The following is a 20,972-nucleotide window of genomic DNA, read 5'->3' as shown; positions in this document are numbered from 1 at the left end:
ACCTTTCTGGAACCTCTGCCCTTACCCCTCCCTGGGCCTCATACTCCCCTGTCACCCTGCATCCCCCAAAACAGAAGCCTGAAGCCACTATAGAGGGCCAAGGAGCGCACCACTCTAATTCAAACACCAAAGTTACCACCCTGAATGAGTTACTGCCTGGGGATATTGTCCCCAAATGCTGTGCCCTCGGGAACCCATTCTGAAGCCCCAGTGGGGTCTCAGTGCCCCTCTCATGAGAAAAATAATAAAACGTCCACTTTGAGGAGTGTAAAAATAGGCACTTTAGACATTATTGAAAACAAAGGACAGGGGCAGTTTAATTCACATCTTATGTGGCCTTCATAAATTAATATTGATCCCAGAAATGCGTGCTGCACTTCTGCTCAAGAGAGCAGGGGAGTGAATTATTCTTTCATGATATTATCTCATTCTCTGTTTTATCTGATAGACAAGAGTACCTGAATGCAGGGTATACTTTTTTGGCCTGTATTTTAATGAGTAATTTAATTTGATGAGTCAGAATTTGGGGCTTTGCAGCCAAGAAATATGATCAGCATGCATCCGTAATTCTTTTTCATCTTACAAATCACTATTGTTTCCATGGAGTCCGTTGAATTGATGAATATTAAATCTGACTGCTTCTTGTGTGCATGGAGGCAAAATGGCAGAAAAGAAAGATCAGTGGTAATAGAGAGGTTTCGTGTTAAAATACATACTTACTGAAATATCACAGACCTGGCCCTCTCAGCCTCCTGTCACCATCCCCTTTATATGACCTCAAATGGGAACTGTCTGTTATTCACAATTGTGCTTTATGAGGCGACATCCATCAAATGGAAACCAGTAGAAAAACACAGTTCTAGAGCCCTTGTTTCTTGCAGAAAACTGCTGATGTAAATATGTGAAGCCAGGAAGAAAAAGATCAAAGGTACCCAGAGGAGGCCAGAGGAGATCATTAACAGCATCCAGTAATCTCATGGAAAGAGATTGTCTAAAGATACCAAGAGCCCCCAGACAATCACTAATACCCTCTTAGCCCCTTGGGAGTAGTCAATGGTCCATTAATCAAGAAGGAATTTAAAAACAAAATTGAAAAAAAAAAAAAACTTGATACTCAGTGAACTTTAAAACAGTCTCATGGGAACCCTCCTACACTGTTGGTAGGAATTGGTACAGTCACTATGGAAAACAGTGTGGAAGTTCCTTAAAAAACTAAACATAGAGATACCATATGATCCAGTAATCTCATTTCCGGGCATATACCCAGAGAAAACCATAATTTAAAAAGATATATGCACCCCAGTGTTCACTGCAGCACTATTCACAATAGCCAGGACATGGAAGCAACCTAAATGCCCATCAGCAGAGGAATGGATAAAGACATGGTACTTATACACAATGGAACATTACTCAGCCATAAAAAAGAACAAAATAATGCTATTTGCAGCTACATAGATGGACCTAAAGATTGTTATATTGAGTGAAGTAAGTCAGACAGAGAAAGACAAATATCATATGGTATCACTTACATGGGGAATCTTAAAAAATGATGCAAATGAACTTATTTACAAAGTAGAAATAGAGTCACAGATATAGAAACCAAGGGGGAAAGGGTGAGGGAAGGATAAACTGGGAGATTGGGATTGACATACACACACCATTATATATATATAATAGATAATTAATAAGAACCTACTGAGGAGAGTTTCGGAGAAGGCAATGGCACCCCACTCCAGTACTCTTGCCTGGAAAATCCCATGGACAGAGGAGCCTGGTTGGCCGCAGTCCATGGGGTCGCTAAGAGTCGGACAAGACTCAGCGACTTCACTTTCACTTTTCGCTTTCCTGCATTGGAGAAGGCAATGGCAACCCACTCCAGTGTTCTTGCCTGGAGAATCCCAGGGACGGTGGAGCCTCGTGGGCTGCGGTCTATGGGGTCGCACAGAGTCGGACACGACTGAAGCGACTTAGCAGCAGCTTAGCAGCAGCAGCAGAGGAGAGTTTGGGGGGAGAATGGATTTATGTATATGTATAGCGGAATCCCTTCGCTATTCACCCGAAACTGTAAAAACGTTGTTAACTGGCTATGGAAAGTCATTCAGTTGTGTCCGACTCTTTGCGACCCCATAAACTGTAGCCTACCAGGTTCCTCTGTCCATGGGATTTTCCAGGCAATAGTACTGGAGTGGATTGCCATTTCCTTCTCCAGGGATCTTCCCAACCCAGGGCTCGAACCCGCGTCTCCCGCACTGTAGACAGACGCTTTACCGTCTGAGCCACCAGGGAAGTTCTAACTGGCTATACCCCAATACAAAATAAAGTTTTTTAAAAAACCTACTGTATAGCACAGGGAACTCTACTCAATACTCTGTAATGACCTATATGGGAAATATATGCTTGCATGCTAAGTCGCTTCAGTCACGTCCCACTCTTTTCAACCCTAGGCTGTAGCCCAGCAGGCTCCTCTGTCCATGGGATTCTCCAGGCAGGAATAATGGAGTGGGTTACCATGCCCTCCTCCAAGGGATCTTCCCAACTCAGGGATGGAACCCATGTCTTTTATGTCTCCTGCATTGGCAGGTGGGTTCTTTACCACTAGCACAACCTATATGTATATACATATATATCTCCACTTTTTTAGATTCTTTATATATAGATAGATAGATAGATTTTATATATATGTAAATGTATGCATAACTGATTCACCTTACTGTACAGACAGTACAACATTGTAAATCAACTACACTCCAATAAAAATTAATTTTTAAAGATATCCCTGAACAAGAAGCTACAGAAGAGGCCAAACTTTTGAACTGTACAGAAATGTTCCTTGATTCCCACCTTTGTTCAACCCTGATTTGCTGGATGCTTCAGGCATTGTTTTCAGCTCTAGCAACAAAGTTGCTTTCCTTCAGGGTTGATAGACCTTCATCTCAGAGGGGATAGAGGTTTAGGAACAGGTCTTCCCCCTGGTGCCTCTCACTTGCATCAGCTGCAGTAGGACTCCAAAGTCCAACATCCTTCTCTATTGATTCCACAGACTTCCCACAAAGTGACTTTTTTGACAGAGAGGAAGAACATGCATGTGCTGTTGTGGCTGCCAGTGAAACAATTTGGACCAAAACCCCAGACAGGAGCTATTTATCCAGGAAAAAGTGGCAGCAGAGTTATCAGGCCCTTTCTAATAATAACAAGTTGCAGGAGTCATTTTAGGATTGCAGTGTATTCTTCTAGAATCTGCAGCAGGATTCTGCTGTGTGAGGCTCGTGGCCCAGCCATCCCTACCATGTGCCCCTCTGAGTGGCACCAGAGAGGGCGTGTTCTCCTTCATGTCTGCATCAGGTACAAGGAAGGCCCTTCAAAGTGTGCTACTCTGAAATGAACCTTGAGCAATGACATTTAGATATAACTGGCTTCTAAGATGATAGTGGAAACATAATTGTAACTCAAAGCAGTTGTAAATTAAAGAGATTTCCCTAAATGATCCAGGCTTCCCAGGTGGTGAAATTGGTTAAGAATCCACCTGCCAATGCAGGAGACACAGATTTGATGCCTGGGTCAGGAAGATCCCCTGAAGTAGGAAATGGCAACCCACTCCAGGATTCTTGCTTGGAGAACCCCATGGAGAGAGGAGCCTGGAGTTGGACACGACTGAGCACGCATGCATGCATCCTTCCTGAATGATCCATGACTGAAGAAGCCCACTATTTGAAATTATCTTGTTTGTTAGCTTACTTCTGTATTATCTGCCTTCTCTGTGCCTCTTCCATGAGTGGGTTCTTGTCTTCTTCACCAACATAGACCAGTAGCCTGATAAGAACTTTATTAAATATTCCATGCTGAGCTGAATGACTGATGATATAGAAGACATAAACCTGGGAGGGACATCAGGCTCCGTATCCCAAAGCTCTCAGCTTTGTGGAATGACCAGCTGAACTGACAAGGTGACATTTAAGAGCGATGAAGATGAAGTCTCTCATCAGGGCCCCCATTTCCATCTGCACAAGAGAAGGCTGGGGGAAGCTTGGCTTAAGAGCAATACCTGTGAAACACTTACAGGAGTTTGTGGACAATAAACTCAGTATGAGTCAACAGTATGAAGAGAAAATGACCAATATCACTACTAGAAATGAGTCCCCCATTATGGTCAATTATTTTGCCACAAGGGGGCCAAGATAATTCAAGGATTGTGTTTTCCACAAATCATCCTAAGACAAAGTGTCTACTTGTATAAAAATGAAGTTAGAGCTATACCTCAATCATTTTAAAAAATTTAAACTCAGAATGGCTAAAATCAAATGTAAGAGGTAAAACTTAAGAAACTTAGAAGAAAACACAGAGGTAAAGTCCATAACCTTGAGTTAGGCAATGGTTTCTTAAGTATGACAACAAAAACCCAAGTGACAAAAGAAAATTAGATACATTTAGTTCAGTTCATTTCAGTCGCTCAGTCGTGTCCGACTCTTTGCGACCCCATGAATCGCAGCACGCCAGGCCTCCCTGTCCCTCACCAACTCCCAGAGTTCACTCAGACTCACGTCCATCGACTCAGTGATGCCATCCAGCCATCTCATCCTCTCTCATCCCCTTCTCCTCCTGCTACCAATCCCTCCCAGCATCAGAGTCTTTTCTCAATGAGTCAACTCTTCGCATGAGGTGGCCAAAGTACTGGAGTTTCAGCTTTAGCATCATTCCTTCCAAAGAACACCCAGGACTGATCTCCTTTAGGATGGACTGGTTGGATCTCCTTGCAGTCCAAGGGACTCTCAAGAGTCTTCTCCAACACAGTTCAAAAGCATCAATTTTTCGGCACTCAGCTTTCTTCACAGTCCAACTCTCACATCCATACATAACCACTGGAAAAACCATAGCCTTGACTAGACGGATCTTTGTTGGCAAAGTAATGTCTCTGCTTTTGAATATGCTATCTAGGTTGCTCATAACTTCCCTTCCAAGGAGTAAGCGTCTTTTAATTTCATGGCTGCAGTCACCATCTGCAGTGATTTTGGAGCCCCAAAAAATAGTCTGACACTGTTTCCCCATCTACTTCCCATGAAGTGATGGGACCAGATGCTGTGATCTTAGTTTTGGCCTTCATCAAAGTTAAACACTAAGTCCACAGAATGGGAGAAAATATTTTCAAATCATATACCTGATATTAGTCTAATATCCAGAATTTAGAAAAGCTCTAACAACTCAATTATAAAAAGACAACTCAATTAAAAAAAAAAACTTAGACACTTTTTAAGAAAGATATGCAAATGAAAAATGAGCACATGTAAAGATATTCGACATCAGTAGTCACTGCTGCTGCTAAGTCACTTCAGTCGTGTCCAACTCTGTGCAACCCCATAGACAGCAGCCCACCAGGCTCCCCTGTCCCTGGGATTCTCCAGGTAAGAACACTGGAGTGGGTTGCCATTTCCTTCTCCAGTAGTCACTAGGGCAAGGCAAATCAAAGTGATTTTGTGCCCGCTATGATGGTTGTTATCAAAGAGATAGATAACAACAAGTGTTGGAAAGGATATGGAGGAATTGGAACCTTCATATGTTACTGGTAGAATTACAAAATGGTGCAGCCACTGTGGAAAACATTTTGTCAGCTCTGCAGAAGGTTAACCGTGGAATTACCATATGACCCGGCAATTCCATTAAGTATACACCAAAGAGAATTAAAACACATGCACAAACACTTGTATGTCTTTTATTTTTATATTCATGAAAACATTATTCATTGTATCCCCAAGTTAAAAAGAACACAAAAGTCCATCAACTGATGAATGGATAAAGAAAATGTGATTGATTGATTGTATCCATACAATGGAATATTATTCACCAATAGAAAGCAATGAAGTACTGATACAGGTTACAACATGGATGAAGCTTGAAAATATGAGTGTAAAAGTAAAACACTAAGTGAAAGAAGCCAGTCACAAAATGTCACATCTTGTTCAGCATCGTTAGTCACTGCTGCTGCTGCTGCTAAGTCACTTCAGTCGTGTCCGACTCTGTGCGACCCCATAGACAGCAGCCCACCAGGCTCCCCCATCCCTGGGTTTCTCCAGGCAAGAACACTGGAGTGGGTTGCCATTTCCTTCTCCAATGCATGAAGGTGAAAAGTGAAAGTGAAGTCGCTCAGTCGTGTCCGACTCTTAGCGACCCCATGGACTGTAGCCTACCAGGCTCCTCCATCCATGGGATTTTCCAGGCAAGAGTACTGGAGTGGGGTGCCATTGCCTTCTCCGCATTAGTCACTAGGGTAGGGCAAATCAAAGTGATTTCACACCCATCAGCCCATTTATGTGAAATGTCCAGAAGAGACAAGTATATACAGGAAACAGATTAATGGTTGCCAGAAGGTGGAAGATAAGCAGAGACTGCTAATAGGTATGAGGTTTCTTTGGGGGATGATGCAAATGTTCTGGAAGTGGGAGAAGACTCTTAAAAGAGTCCCTTGGACTGCAAGGAGATCAAGGAGTCAATCCTAAAGGAAATCAACCCTGAATATTCATTGGAAGGACTGATGCTGAAGCTGAAGCTCCAACACTTTGGCCACCTGATACGAAGAACTGATTCATTGGAAAAGACTCTGACGTGGGAAAGGTTGAAGGCAGGAGGAGAAGGGGGCAACAGAGGATGAGATGGTTGAATGGCATCACTGACTCAATGGACATGAGTTTGACCAAACTCGGGGATAGTGAAGGACAGGGAAGCCTAGCATGCTGCAGTTCATGGGATCGCAAAGAGTCAGATATGACTTAGCGACTGAACAATAACAACTGCATAACTCTGTAGACATAATAAAAACCACAAAAAAAATACTGAACTTTACACTTTAAAAGCATAAATCTTGTGATATGTAAATTATACCTTAATAAAGGTGTTACTGGGCTTCCCAGGTGGCGCTAGTAGTAAAAAAAAAAAAAAAAAAAAACCCTTTTGCCGACGTAAGAGACTCAGGTTTGATTCTTGGATCGGGAGGATCCCCTGGAGGAGTACATGGCATTCCACTTCAGTATTCTTGCCTGGAGAATCCCATGAACAGAGGAGCCTGGGGGCTACAGTCCATAGGGTCACAAAGAGTGGGACATGACTAAAGTGACTTAGCATGCACGCACACACGCAAAGCTATGATTTAAAAAATGCGGGGGGAGGTGAGGAGGGTTTCCCTGGAACAAGGTCCCTTTCATAGAGCACTTGTCACTTCCTGCCTGAAATACTGAATTCAGTCCTGGGCACATGGGACAGGAGCATAGTAAACTGTGTCACCAGTGGGAAGCAGTTTCAATAGTTAGGACACTTAGACTTGTTCTGAGCCAAACAATGAGGACCTATCAGATGCTTAACTTGATTTGAAAAAACAAAACAAAACTGAGGACACAGTTCTTCAAATTTGTGTGATGTTTATGTGGGAGAGGAATCAGAACCGTGCTCTGATATCCTGGAACACTGAGTTGCCTAAGGAAGCGGCTGGTATTGCCTCAACACGAAGGAGAACTTTCTTTCTGAATTGTCCCAATGAAGACAGAGTTTTCTCTTAGCATGAGGAGTTCCTCACTGTGAGAGCAAGGAGTCAGAGTTCATGTGGTCAGGAGGCTACGGAAGGCCAGGGACGACTTTAGATGACAGGTTGGACTGGCTGACCCTGAGATAGTTTTCCTATGAGTGGATTCTATCATCTAATCCCGGGAAACTCTTGCGGGTTGTAACTGATCTCTCAGCTCTCATATGCCTGGAAATCTGTGATACTTTTTTTTCCCCCAAGTGCATTTATTACTTGCAGTTTCTCACAATCACATGTACCAATGTTTTTGTCTATTTGACATGAGCTTAAAATATCTTCTGAAATCTATCCTTATGCACCAAAAGTCAGGATCATCAGCAAATCCAGACATTTTTCTGTGCCCTCGTCCAGATCATTTATAAAATGATCCAAGCAGCATCTTGGCAGGGTCGTGGTTGTTAACATGTCTCCATGCAGAAAGGTACCCATTCATTTCCACCTTGTTTCCTGTTTCTAAACTGGTTCTCCGTTCATGACAAGGCTCCCTCAATCCTCTGGTAACTCCACTTTTTAAAAATAGTCTACAAGGTGGAATTGTATTAAAGGCATTTTTAAAGACTAAAGCTTTTTTATAAAAAAAAAAAAAAAAAAAAAGACTAAAGGGGCTGCCTTCAATGTATTTCCCATTGCAGTTTGAAGTGGCTTGGAAGCTGTGTGTGGTCTAACCCACTATCGCTAAACATCAGTAGGGAAGATGGAGAGCTGTGAGCTATTACCTCACTGCCTCCCCTCTATCTACATGCATATTTCTCTCCTCAAGAATTTATCAATATAATGGGTGCTGCTGCTGCTGCTAAGTCACTTCAGTCGTGTCCAACCCTGTGCAACCCCATAGTCGGCAGCCCACCAGGCTCCCCGGTCCCTGGGATTCTCCAGGCTAGAACACTGGAGTGGGTTGCCATTTCCTTCTCCAATGCATGAAAGTGAAAAGTGAAAGTGAAGTTGCTCGGTCGTGTCTGACTCTTTGCGACCCCATGGACTGCAGCCTACCAGGCTCCTCCATCCATGGGATTTTCCAGGCAAGAGTACTGGAGTGGGGTGCCATTGCCTTCTCCTATAATGGGTGAATCGGGCATAAATTGCTTTTGCAGAAGTTATATCATTTGCTCAGTGTCTGTGGCCCCACGCTTTTACTTTCACCAACATAAAAGATAAAAAATCTGAGCCTCAGTAGTTGTAGGTTTCCACAATCCCCTGGGACTCCTTATAAAATTAGTTATATTCTGCCCTTTAGCACAGGGCTATTTAAAGACAGATTATATGTTTTGAGCTCAGTAGGTTCTCTCTTAAGTGTCTTTAAAACAGTTTTTAACCTGCTGGAGGCTGTGGATCAATTTCAAGCTATCTATCAATTCACGAAATAATATACAAAATCTTGTGCTCATGTGTATATTCATTCTTCCTTCCTGATTCAAACTTTACACCTGCCCTACCATTTACAGTGGGTTTCTCTGTTCTTCTTTGTATGTGACCAAAGCATCATTAGTCCCACCACCGTGAGACTGTTGCTATTTGCTACTATTCACTTCTGTTGCCACTGCTGCTGCTATCCAAACTGTCGCTGTCTTCAGTACTGCTGTCAGTTTCTATCTTCCCAGTTGCTTATAGTCTCTGACATCTGTCACTAGAAAGCTGGAACATACACAGCTCGTGAAGTAATTCGGATTGTGGCCGAAAGTACACTAGGAACCAGCACTGGAGGTACCAGAAAGAGTGGTGTTCCTCCTGGCCTAAGATTCCGGGCGTTGCCTGGCAATGCTGCTGTGTACCCCAAGTTCCCCAGGGTGGGCCCTTTCCCTCCCTGCCACCAAGCTGGCTCAGCTTGTACAGTAAGCGTGTCACTGGTCTCCAGCTTGTGGCCAACTACACTCACATGTCTGCCACCCTGTCCACTTGAGGTCTTACGCACCTCTTTCCCTAGCATACTGCGTAAAAACACTGTCTTAGCTCAGGCTGTGGAATATCATATTTATAAGCAATATAGAGACCCAGGTTAGATCCCTGGGTCAGGAAGATCCCCTGGAGAAGGGAATGGCTACCCACTCCAGTATTCTTGAATGGAGAATTCCACCATTATAACCTCATCTAAACCTAAGTACTTCCAAAGGCTGTACCTCCTAATACCATCACACTGACTTTGGGGAGGACACAGACACTCAATCAGAAACACATATGGTGGTGTCCCCCTGCCTGGATGGGAATCCAGTACCCACTTACTTACTTTCCATTACCTCTCTGTGCCTCAGTTTCCTCATCCCTAAAATTGGAGGTAATGATAATATTGGCCTCACAGACTTATTTTGAGGATTAACTGAGTTCATGAAAGTAAAGGTTGGAGCAGTAGCTGGCATATAGCAAATGCTGCATAAGTGTTAACTATTGTCATTTATTTAAGGAGGTAGGTTATACCCTGGATTTGACCCAGTAGGACCACAATCCAAAGGAGTTATAATAAAGGCAAGTGAAAGTCACTCAGTTGTGTCCAACTCTTTGTATCCCATGGACTGTATAGTCCATGGAATTCTCTAGGTAGAATATTGGAATGGGTAGCCTTTCCCTTCTCCAGGGGATCTTCCCAACCCAGGGATCAATCCCAGGTCTCCTGCATTGCATGCAGATTCTTTACCAGCTGAGCCACAAGAGAAGCTCAAGAACAGGAGGATTCTTTACCAGCTGTTTATTAGGGAAGCGCCTAATAAAGGAAATGCTTGGGCAAATGTCAGAGTGATCTTCGGACAGTTCTGGAGACAGGAAATCCTTCCAGATGCTTTATTTAACTTGACTGTCTTTTTCCTCTGTACCATGTTCTGCTGTTATTCAGTTGCCAACTCAAGTCTGACTCTTTGCAACCCCATGCACTGCAGCATGCCAGGATCCCGTCCTTCACCATCTCCCAGAGTTTGCTTAGATTCATGTCAATTGAGTTGGTGATGCCATTCAACCATCTTATCCTCTGTCACCCGCTTTCTCTTTTTGCCTTCAAACTTTCCCAACATCAAGGTCTTTTCCAAGGAGTCAGCTGTTTGCATCAGGTGGCCAAAAACTTGGAGCTTCAGTTTCAGCATCGGTCCTTCCAACGAGTATTCAGGGTTGATTTCCTTTAGGATTGACTCGTTTGATCTCCTGGCAGTCCTAGGGACTCTCAAGAGTTTTATTCAGGACCACAGTTTGAAAAGCATCAGTTCTTCAGTGCTCAGCCTTCTGAACCATGACAGCAAGTATAACCTGTACCTCATCAGGAAAACACAGGCACCCAGCTGGTCCTCCAGGAATGTATCCCAAGAAAGCTGAGGAAGGTGTCCAACCAGGGGATTTTTTAGTTTTGTCTGAAAGAAACAAGATCCCTGTGTTAAATTGCATAGTCACCAAAAAGAAACAGTACTTGTGGAGGGCATGGAAGTACACCACTCAGATCTCCTTTCAAAAGAAGCTGTACCTGCGGGGAACACAGTGGCCAGCCAGCCTCTTGAGGCCACTCTTTTGAATCCACTGCAGCTGGTAAGACCATGCTTCCCCTGGGCTGCCCTCCTCCAAGGACCTGGCACAACAGGGCTCCTAGAGGTGGGCCATTCTGCCTGACCTGGGGCTCCTCTAAAGGGCAACCTTTGTTCAGGACCCCATCAGCTTGAGTTGAGACTTTCTTTGAATTGATCCCAAGTATTTCCTACCCAATCCTCAGGCTTTCCAGGTGGTTCTAGTGATAAAGAACATGCCTGTCAATACAGGAGATGTAAAAGACGTGGGTTCGATCCCTGGGTCTGGAAGATCCCCTAGAGGAGGAAATGGAAACCCATTCCAGTATTCTTGCTAGAGAATCCCAAGGACAGAGGAGCCTGTTGGGGGGGGGGGGTGGTGCGGTGGCTACAGTCCATGGGGCTTCAAAGGGTCAGACATGACTGAAGTGACTTAGCACCCAATCTTCTGTCCTTACTCCTTCCTCACAGGTGTCAGACCTGGCTCGGGGATGGGGGCAGGCTCCCCCACCTTCCCGTGCCCCCAGCCCATCTCCTTTCATAGCATCTTCCCAGGGAGTCTTCTATAAGTGAACTTACAGAGCTGCTCTTGTCTTGGTGACTGCTTCTGGAAGCACTCAGACTGACACAGAGCTATTACTCCCTCTCTGAACTTCTAGAAGTTTTACCTGCCTACGAATGAAAGCAGAGGCTTATTTCTGTCTGTGCTGGATGAACCTTCATAGATATGACATACCAAGCGAGAAAAGAAATGTTCACAGAGTCAGTGATGTGTCATAGTCAAAGGGTTCTTTTCCTCCATATTTTTATACTCATTTTAATTGGCTCATTTTCTCATCAGATTTCAAATAAATCCAGATTCTTAGTCTGTATGTGTGTTAATTCCTTTTCATAAGATTATTGGTTCAAGTATGCAGAAAAGTAAATGTATAAGCCTTCGTAATGATTCAAAAAAGAGGAAAGAAGACAGGTAGCTGCTGAACTGTTGACTAATAGAGGTCTATCTGCATTTGAAATATTTAGAACTTCATAATAGTACAGAATGGGAAGATATATTGAATGGGTAATTCCACCATAGTTTAATCAATGTGCCATTAGAGTTAAGTGCACCTATAAACTGCTGCTACGGTAGTGTGACAACCTAAATGAGTAAAAAATTACCAGCAGAGGTGGAAATTATTATTTATACCTGATAGCTACACAATTGTTTTCAGTAAGGCTTTTTACATTAAATATTAATTCCAGCATCCTAGTCTTATAAGCCATTTATATTGTTTTCAGAAGAAACGTGAAATAGTAGCTACAACGCTTTACTTCTCTGGCACTGCGGACCTCTCTTGGCTTCAGCCTCAGCCCTCTATGGCATTCCTAGCCTGTATTCATCCACCTCTTATTACAGGAAACTGGATATGCCCTGGCCAGTAGCCATCCAGCCATGTCACTGATCTGCTATGTCCAGCAGTAACCTTGGCATTGTGTTCCTACTATATCAGTTTCTCCTGCTTATTCCTTTGGGGAAGTCATGTTCCCTCATACACAAAGTACACAAATTAAAATGTGCAATTGTTCAGACTTTGGGTGTTCAATAAATAGGTTTGATTTCATAGTGCTCAGATTGTACTGTTACGAACACATTTAAGAATGATAGAATTACCATTTTCAAGGGAGAAGATTCATAACTGACAGTTTGAATTGATCTGTCACCAAATAATAGGTATATGAAGTGACAGAAACATATATCGTTAACATGATTAAAATATAAAGAGAATTCAGCCAACAGAGCCAGTGATATTGTGTGTGTGAGAATCCTCTAGAGGGCGATGTAGATGCTCCCACTCCTTTCCCAGAATCTGGACATTCCAAGTGTCTCATGTAGAACACTGATGAGGTGTGGGGCAAGGAGTTCTGCCTAAAGAAGTATTTTTCACATAGTAGATATTGAACTGAAGCTTGCTTGAATTATATTAATAGGAGATTATCTTTAATAAAAGGCGAGTCCAGAAATAAAATTACCCACAGTACACGCTTCAGGAAAGAACCACTGTCTGGCTTATTGATCTCAAACAATCGATTTAAATTGAGGATAAACTGGTCCACTTCTAGCCTTTGAAACTAAAAATAAATGTTTGATAAGAGCAGATATCAGATTGAACCTTACGAAACTGCCACTTTGGTATATTAGAAAAGAGTGAATATCGGCAATTTCATATGGTTCAACTTAGCAGTGTATAACAGGTACTTGTGTAGAGGTTAGAATTTGGGTGGATGAGTTGAATTGAAATTTAATCATTCAAAATATTTTAAGATTGTTATAAGAATTCTATTTAAAGAAAATCCATAGAGAATCTTTTTGAAAGCCAAACCCCTTTAAAAATGAATAAGCCTAAAATTTAATCTATTTTTGTCTACTTGAACTTTTGTATTCTCATTAATGTGGAATCACCCGTATATATAAAGAAAACCTTTTCATTATAAGATAATTTGAAGTGTGATATAGGAAAAAAATGTGTACTCTAAAACAGATCATGCTAACCTCACCAATATATTGCACTTATAGAAGGTGACAAGCATGTCTCAAATTTCAAACGAGGTTACAGAGCGGATCATGAAAATGGCATTCGTGTGTGGTGTGACGCTCCCATTGGACAACTGGAATAAGGCAGGGCCGGCAGACTGGCCAAGTGCCCTTAGGAAATTACCACAGTCTCCACATTTGTAAATGGGGCAGTAATATCAATAAAGTGACCATTTCAAATAATGTATATAAGCATTTGGCATTGGAAATGCTCAATAAATATTATCTATTATTAGAAAAAAGATGTTTTTGAAAAAAAGATTACATTTTTTTTTCTTTTTTTTAAGTCAAATCTGAAATGAGCAGTTTAAAAAGGAGGTAATTCATTTACATACATACCAGTTTGTCCATGAGGCAGTGCACACATCAGTCCTGCCATGGGTGTAGCCAGAAGCGACTGAAGTCTGCAAGCAGGCCCCAGACAAGCTAAAGATGAAATACACCAAAATTTATAAATAGAACAATAAGCTCCATATCCACACCCCACACCCGACTCCCCACCCCAGCTCCAGCCTAGGGCAGGGGAGTGAGTCAGCCCATTGACCTGCTAACAGCTTTCGTCTGCCCAGCTCGAGTGGCCACTCCTGGGAGGCAGGGCAGGTACCCTGGTGCCTGGAGTACGTGGGCAGCAATGTGTACAAAGCTGCTTTCTCCAATGGAGAGGGGCCTTCCTCGTGTTCCCGAGAAGCCTTTTGGGGCAGCTTGCTTGGAAACAATAGGAGCCTCTCTCTTTGGAAAAAGTTAGGTAAGACAGCTACAATGGCCACTTCTCACCCACACTTTGGCCTCTTGCCAGCATAATAATGACACCCACTCAGGAAAGAGAAGTAACAGAAATAAAAAACGGTATTTTTAAACCTCACTTTAAAAAATAAATTTCTAGAGGAAAAAATCACTTTTCCCCTAAATTGGCAAACCAGAAAACACTCGATTGGTTTTTTCCCAACTGCCCTCATGAAATAACTGTTATTTCCATCAGCGTAGCTGGAAATTATTTTTTTTTAATCTTTAAACTTGTGAATTTTATATATATATATATATATATATAATTGAAGTATAGTTGACTTACAGTGTTTCAGGTACACAGCAAAGTGGTTCAGTTATACATATACATGTTATTATTTTTCAGATTATTTTCTATTATAGGTTATTACAAGATATTGACTATAGTTTCCTGTGCTATAGAGTAAACCTTCATTTCTTGTTGCATATCTATCATTGAGGCCTAAATGGATTTCAGGCCTTGGAGCAACAATGTAATTAACCCCACCAGAAAGTCTGGAGTGACCCGACTTGGATGTGAAAGTAAGAGTGAGAGATACAATTGTGATCACACTCTTCTTCTTGAGGACAACTGTGACACGTGATCTGCAGCCTGTTAACCTGCCGCTGACCTAAATGACCTGAGCTTCAACTCCATTAGCCTGGGACCCACCACCTCTGCACACATGGCAGGCCCTGCCCAACCAGGTGCTCCCTAGAACTCAGGGACTGACTGGCAGACAGCCCAGACAGACAGCATGCATGCATGCTAAGTCACTTCAGTTGTGTCCAACTCTCTGTGACTCCATGGACTGTAGCCCACCAGGCTTTTCTATCCATGGGGATTCTCTAGGCAAGAATACCAGAGTCGACTGTCATGCCCTTCTCTGGGAGAGCTTCTCGACTTTAGGGATTGAACGGACATCTCTTATGTCTCCTGCATTGGCAGGCAGGTTCTTTACTACTAGCACCACCTGGGAAGACAGACAGCAGCCCAGGCAAAAACCCGCTAAAACATCCGTGGGCCCTTTCCAGATAGTCTGACTACCTTGCCTGGCCATTGCCGAGAGGCAGGCAGATGCTTCTGAAATAGAGAGAGTCAGCAAGAATCTGGCCATCCAGAGGCCAGGAAGAAAGAGGCCACTGTTCTGGGCAGGAGACGGGGTCTGGGACCATAGTCACCTGCAGCTCCTTCCATCCCCTTCTCTGTAGACAGAGCACACATGTAGACAGTCACACACAGACCCACACAGGACGCCAGCCCCCACAGATGTGAAGATACACTCACAGGACACACACTCACACATTCACAGACACACAGAGAAACACACACAGACCCACAAAGGACATCAACCTAGAGAGACACAGTCACGCAGTTACATACACACACACAAGACACACACTCACACATTCACAGCTACACAGAAAGGCGTTCACATACAGACCCACACAGGACATCAACCCACACAGACTCAGACATGAAGATACACAGGACATGTACACACTCATACACTCACAGGCACACAGAGAGACACACACAGACATACATACACAGGACATCAACCCACTCAGACGCAGGACACACACACACAAATTCACGGATACACAGAAAGGCTTTCACACACAGACCCACAAAGGACATCAACCCAGAAAGACACAGGCATGATACACACACACACACACACACACACACACACACACATTGTCACAAGAGAGGATTTGACATGTCCTCTCTGGTCTTCTATCATCTGCTGCCTAAAAGGCCATCCCAGAGGGGCACCTCCACGTTTATAGAAGGCTTTGTGTGCAGAGAAAACTGTGTGGATTTCAGCCCAGCCTCGTGGCTCCAGGAGAACACACTGACTGCGATCAAAAGCGCAAACCTACACAGCAAAATGGCCATCGGGGGTGTTCTCGATGCTTCCCAGAGCTACATCCGGCAGCCTGCTCACATGCAGAAGTCCAGCTCATCACACAGAATTGTTTTCAGGGGATTTGGAACTTATTATTTAATAATGTTATTGCTGCCATCTCAGAGTTCGCTGATGGGTCTGCGGGCCTTGGTGAATACAGAGCAGGAGCCTAGACACCAGACCCACGTCAATTCTGCAGAGATAGGCCAGCACTCTTTGGAGCCAGTGAAAAGAATATTCATGTGAATGATTTATTTAATAGCTGAATTTTTGAGAAATTGTTTTCCACTTGAGGAACTGAATGAATTACTGGGCCTAATGAGCAGAAGAAAACGGCGCAAGATCTTCAGCTGGGCTTTCTGTGTTGCTCTTTGCCACCCATCGGCCACTGCCCACCGCCTCTACTTGACACTGATTCCTCCCAAAACTCTTCACGAAGAGTTGACCTTAAGCCTGGTTGTGCTCCATGTTGGCAATAGATGTCAGACAGTCATGATGTCCAGGGGCGAGGGGGAGCGAGCACCTGACCGTGCAACTCAGGCGCTGGGGCAGCCAGCTGGCTGGGCGAGGGTCCGCAGGCCTCCAGGGAGTGAGACTGAGCTGACGATGTGAGGGTGAGACAGGCGGGGCGAGGGGGAACCCAGAGGAAGCTTGCTCCCAAAGCAGAGAGCTTAACTTGTGCACAGGAACGGAGAGGAGGGTGTGGTTACCACTGGGGAGCTGCCCTGTGGAAAACGAACATGAAAGTCATTCAGTTGTGTCTGACTCTTTGTGACCCCATGGACTATACAGTCCCTGGAATTCTCCAGGCCAGAATACTGGAGCAGGTAGCCTTTCCCTTCTCCAGGGGGTCTTCCCAACCCATGAACTGAACCAGGGTCTCCCACATTGCAGGCAGATTCTTTACCAGCTGAGCCACAAGGGAAGCCCTGCGGAGCACCTGTGCTGAAATGGGGGTGAGATGCAGCGACCCCGCTAGAGAGGACCACGTGTCTCCAGCCTGTGCTTCATGCACAGGGTGTGAATCTCATCCCAAAGGCGGTGGGGAACCTCACAGGAAGGAATGTCTCCCAGTCCCCACGGCTGTTAACAAGCTGTCAGCTCCTCCACTCCCGCATAAACCTTCTGCTGCTTGAGGCCCCTCCACCTCTCCCCTGGCTTGACTCTCCTGACATCCTGGTCACTCACCCTTTACTAAAGGCTTGCATCACCTGCTCGCAGCTTTCCTCTCCTGGGTGACATGAGCCACCATTATATAGGCAGCCTCACTATTCATGATGCAGTGACTTCATCCCTCCCCCGCCTCTGCGCTCTTCTCCTGCGGCCATGCCCTGGCCCTGCTGTCTCCCACAATTCCTCTCTCTCTCTCTCTAGAATCTCCATCTCCAGTACTCATGCCTGCTCATGACCTCCAGTTCTTTCAGCCCTTCCTCTCTCTTGCTCCCACCACACTTGTATTTAAATCTCATTAAAAATAAATAAATAAATAAATCTCATTAAGATCTCTGGTTTCTCTCCATTTGCTCCCCCATCTTTCAGCCCCTCAGCCTTCACTCATTTCCTAAACCAAGATCGGCCCTCTCTGCACACCTCTTCATCTAACCCCCGCTCCCCAGGAAAATCCAGCAGCTGCCCCCTACCCTCTTGCTGCAGCTCTCAAAGCGCCCACCCCACCTTTCAGCAGAGCTATTCTTGATGGCTGTCTTGTGGGGTCCTGTTCAGTTTTCTCTCTCCTTATTCATAACTGCGATGTCAAACCTTCAGCCCTCCAGGGCCCCCTCCCCCACTTCCCACGGAGAAACATTTCTGCTTCTGAGGAAAGAATTAAAGCAAAAAACCTCCATAAAGACACATCATCAAGTCCCCGAGCCCACACCACACATGTGCCTGCACCCAGGCCACCAGTGTCCTGCTCACTCGTTACAGGGACAATGCTCCTGCCTGTGTATAAAGTGAATTCCACTTGAGCTGGGGACCCCACACTATGCAGCCTTAGTAAAGACCTTGTCCATTTATTATCCCTTCTCTCCTGGATCTCCAACCTCTCCATGCTGCTGGCCCTTTCTTGTCAGCATTTAAATGCACTAGACTCCATTTGGGCTTCCCAGGTGGCTCAGTGGGTAAAAATCCACCTGTAATGCAGGAGACACAGGCAGACAAGAGTTGGATCCCCCGGTCAGGAAGATCCCTTGGAGGATGGCATGGCAACCCACTCCAGGATTCTTGCCTGGTGAATCCCATGGACAGAGGAGCCTGGCGGGCTACAGTCCATGGGGTCGCAAAGAGTCGGACACGACTGAAGTGACTGAGCACAGAGCCCATCCATCTGAAGACAGACAAATACCTTCTAACTTCCTCAAGGAACAGCAGCCTTCTTCCCTTCATGGCCAAGCTTCTTTCCAAAGTCGTTTATGATCCCTGCCTTGAATTTCTCACTTCCTAGTAACCATTCACTCCTCAACCCACAGCAATCCCGCTTCCATTCCTACTACAGTTTCTTCTGTTTCCTGGCAGCTAGTTCCGTTGGTCCTGATGGGCTTGGTCTCCACTGCCTTTGACGCTATAAGCCTGTCCTTCCTTGAGAGTTTCTTGTCCCTTGGGATCTCCAACCCCTGTCCTCATTCCTATTCTACCCCATTCATTCCTGCCTCATGACCCTGAGTGCAGGTGGGAAGAAACCCTTAGGCATGTTAGTGGACAGAGAAAGAAGCTAGTGGGCACAGAAGAAGGAGCAGGCTCTTGGAGGAGGATGAAGTCGGCCAGATGGAGGCATGGCTTCCAGGAAAAGCAACACTTGAACCTAGTGTTCAAGAAGGTAAAGAGGTAAAGGAGGTAAAGAGGCAAAATGCGAGGATTCATGCCTGGTGGCCTTAATTTACTATAAAATGTAGGAAGATAGAGTATCTGCTGTTTACCAAAAACCATAATTCAAAAAGATACATGAAACTCTATGTTCATAGTAGCACTATTCCCAATAGCCAAGACCTGGAAGCAACCTAAGTGTCCATCAACAGATGAATGGATGAAGAAGATATAGTGTATATTACAATGGAATATAACAGTAGTAGTGTTGGTCACTCACTCTTTGACACCCCATGGACTGTAGCCCACCAGGCTCCTCTCTCCATGGGATTCTCTAGGCAAGAATACTGGAGTGGGTTCCCTTTCCCTTCTCCAGGTGATCTTCCTGACCCAGGTCTCCTGCACTGCAAGCAGATTCTTTACTGTCTAAGCTACAGATCCTTTACCATCTGAGCCACCAGGGAAGCCCAGAATGGAATATACTCAACCACAAAAAAGAATAAAATTTTGCATTTGTAGCAACATGGACTGTCAATCCTAAAGGAAATCAGTCCTGAATATTCACTGGAAGGACTGATACTGAAGCTGAAGCTCCAGTACTTTAACCACCTAATGCGAAGAACTGACTCATTGAAAAAGACCCTGATGCTGGGAAAGATTGAAGACAGGAGGAGAAGACGACAGAGGATGAGATGGTTTGATGGCATTGGAAAAGACCCTGATGCTGGGAAAGATTGAAGGCAGGAGGAGAAAGAGACGACAGAGGATGAGATGGTTGGATGGCATCACCAACTGAGGGACATGAGTTTGAGCAAGCTCCAGAAGTTGGTGATGGACAGGGAAGCCTGGCCTGCTACAGTCCATGGGATCACAAAGAGTCAGACATAACTATGCATGCTCACACGCATGCATAGTATAGGTCAGATAGTTTACGTAAATTATTTAATTCTTCCAAAACCCTGTGAGGTCAGTATTATTATTATTCCCAGTTTATGCAAGAGGAATGAAGCTGCACAAAGCTACAAGATTTGCCTAAAATCACTCATCTAGTAAATGGAGTTGCTGGAAATTAACCCTCAGTCTACTTGGCTGCAGGGTCTTTTCTTAAGCTCAGCACTAGGCTGAATATTGGGGGGCTAGGGGCACAGAAGTTAGGTTATTGGATGTTTTCAATCAGTCTCCTAGGATCATAGCTATAATTATAAATTATTTTAAAAAATAATGGCTATAATGTATTTGCCAAAACATTAGATGACTGTTTGGGGAGAGAGGTGCTGTTAGAAAGGCTGGTGATTGCTGAGACAGAAAGAAGGAGAGAGTCAGGTAAGTGCACAGCTGAGCCTCAGAAGCCCAAGGGTTTCTGCATGAGGGCGAAGGGGGATGGTCTCCTAGGGGACAGGTCAAAGGTGGGCATCCCCGCCTGACCTCAGTGAGACTGACAGGAAACTCTGACAGAAAAGAGGATTAACCTCAGAGGAGAGCCCAGATACAGTAGAGGGGAGAGGGTAAGGGATTACTGATGATGGAACATGGGCCCCAAGGTGCAGAATGACAAGGGTGGTGGGAGGACCCGAGGAGAGCAGAGCAGCAAGTGGGGGAAAGAGGGAGGGGACTGGATGTTGATTTTCAGGCAAAGTGAAATGGACGTCAGAGCAATTGCCCAGTGCTCAGTGGGCGCTGCATGGACCGGTGCTAGTCTGCAGTCTGTCATCAGCCCACAGTGATCTGGGTACAGAAACTGAGAGGAAGCAGCAGTTTAGAAATTTGCATAGCAGTCTGACATGACCACATCTTCCACTGGCACTAGTAATAAAGAACCCGTCTGCCAACGCAGGAGACATAAGAGACAGGGGTTCGACTCCTGGGTCGGGAAGATCCCCTGG

General features: G+C 44.6%; 1 protein-coding gene and 1 long non-coding RNA gene across 4 annotated transcripts in view; one reads left to right on the top strand and one right to left on the bottom strand.

The window, feature by feature from the left end:
• Positions 1-20,972, top strand: part of ZNF704 (zinc finger protein 704) — a 260,938-nt gene that overhangs the window by 174,216 nt on the left and 65,750 nt on the right. The window lies entirely within an intron of this gene.
• The window catches only part of LOC101905394 (uncharacterized), a 45,012-nt gene continuing 32,214 nt past the window's right edge, over positions 8,175-20,972 (bottom strand). Inside the window, exons 2-3 of the long non-coding RNA XR_001501851.3 lie at positions 13,952-14,038; positions 8,175-10,890 (exon numbers count right to left, since the gene is read on the bottom strand). This is a non-coding gene — a long non-coding RNA (uncharacterized lncRNA). The remainder of the gene's footprint in view (positions 10,891-13,951; positions 14,039-20,972) is intronic.

Source organism: Bos taurus, chromosome 14, assembly GCF_002263795.3.
Source record: "Bos taurus isolate L1 Dominette 01449 registration number 42190680 breed Hereford chromosome 14, ARS-UCD2.0, whole genome shotgun sequence".
Classification (NCBI taxonomy): Eukaryota; Metazoa; Chordata; class Mammalia; order Artiodactyla; family Bovidae; genus Bos; species Bos taurus.
This window is presented reverse-complemented; position numbering and strand designations above follow the sequence as displayed.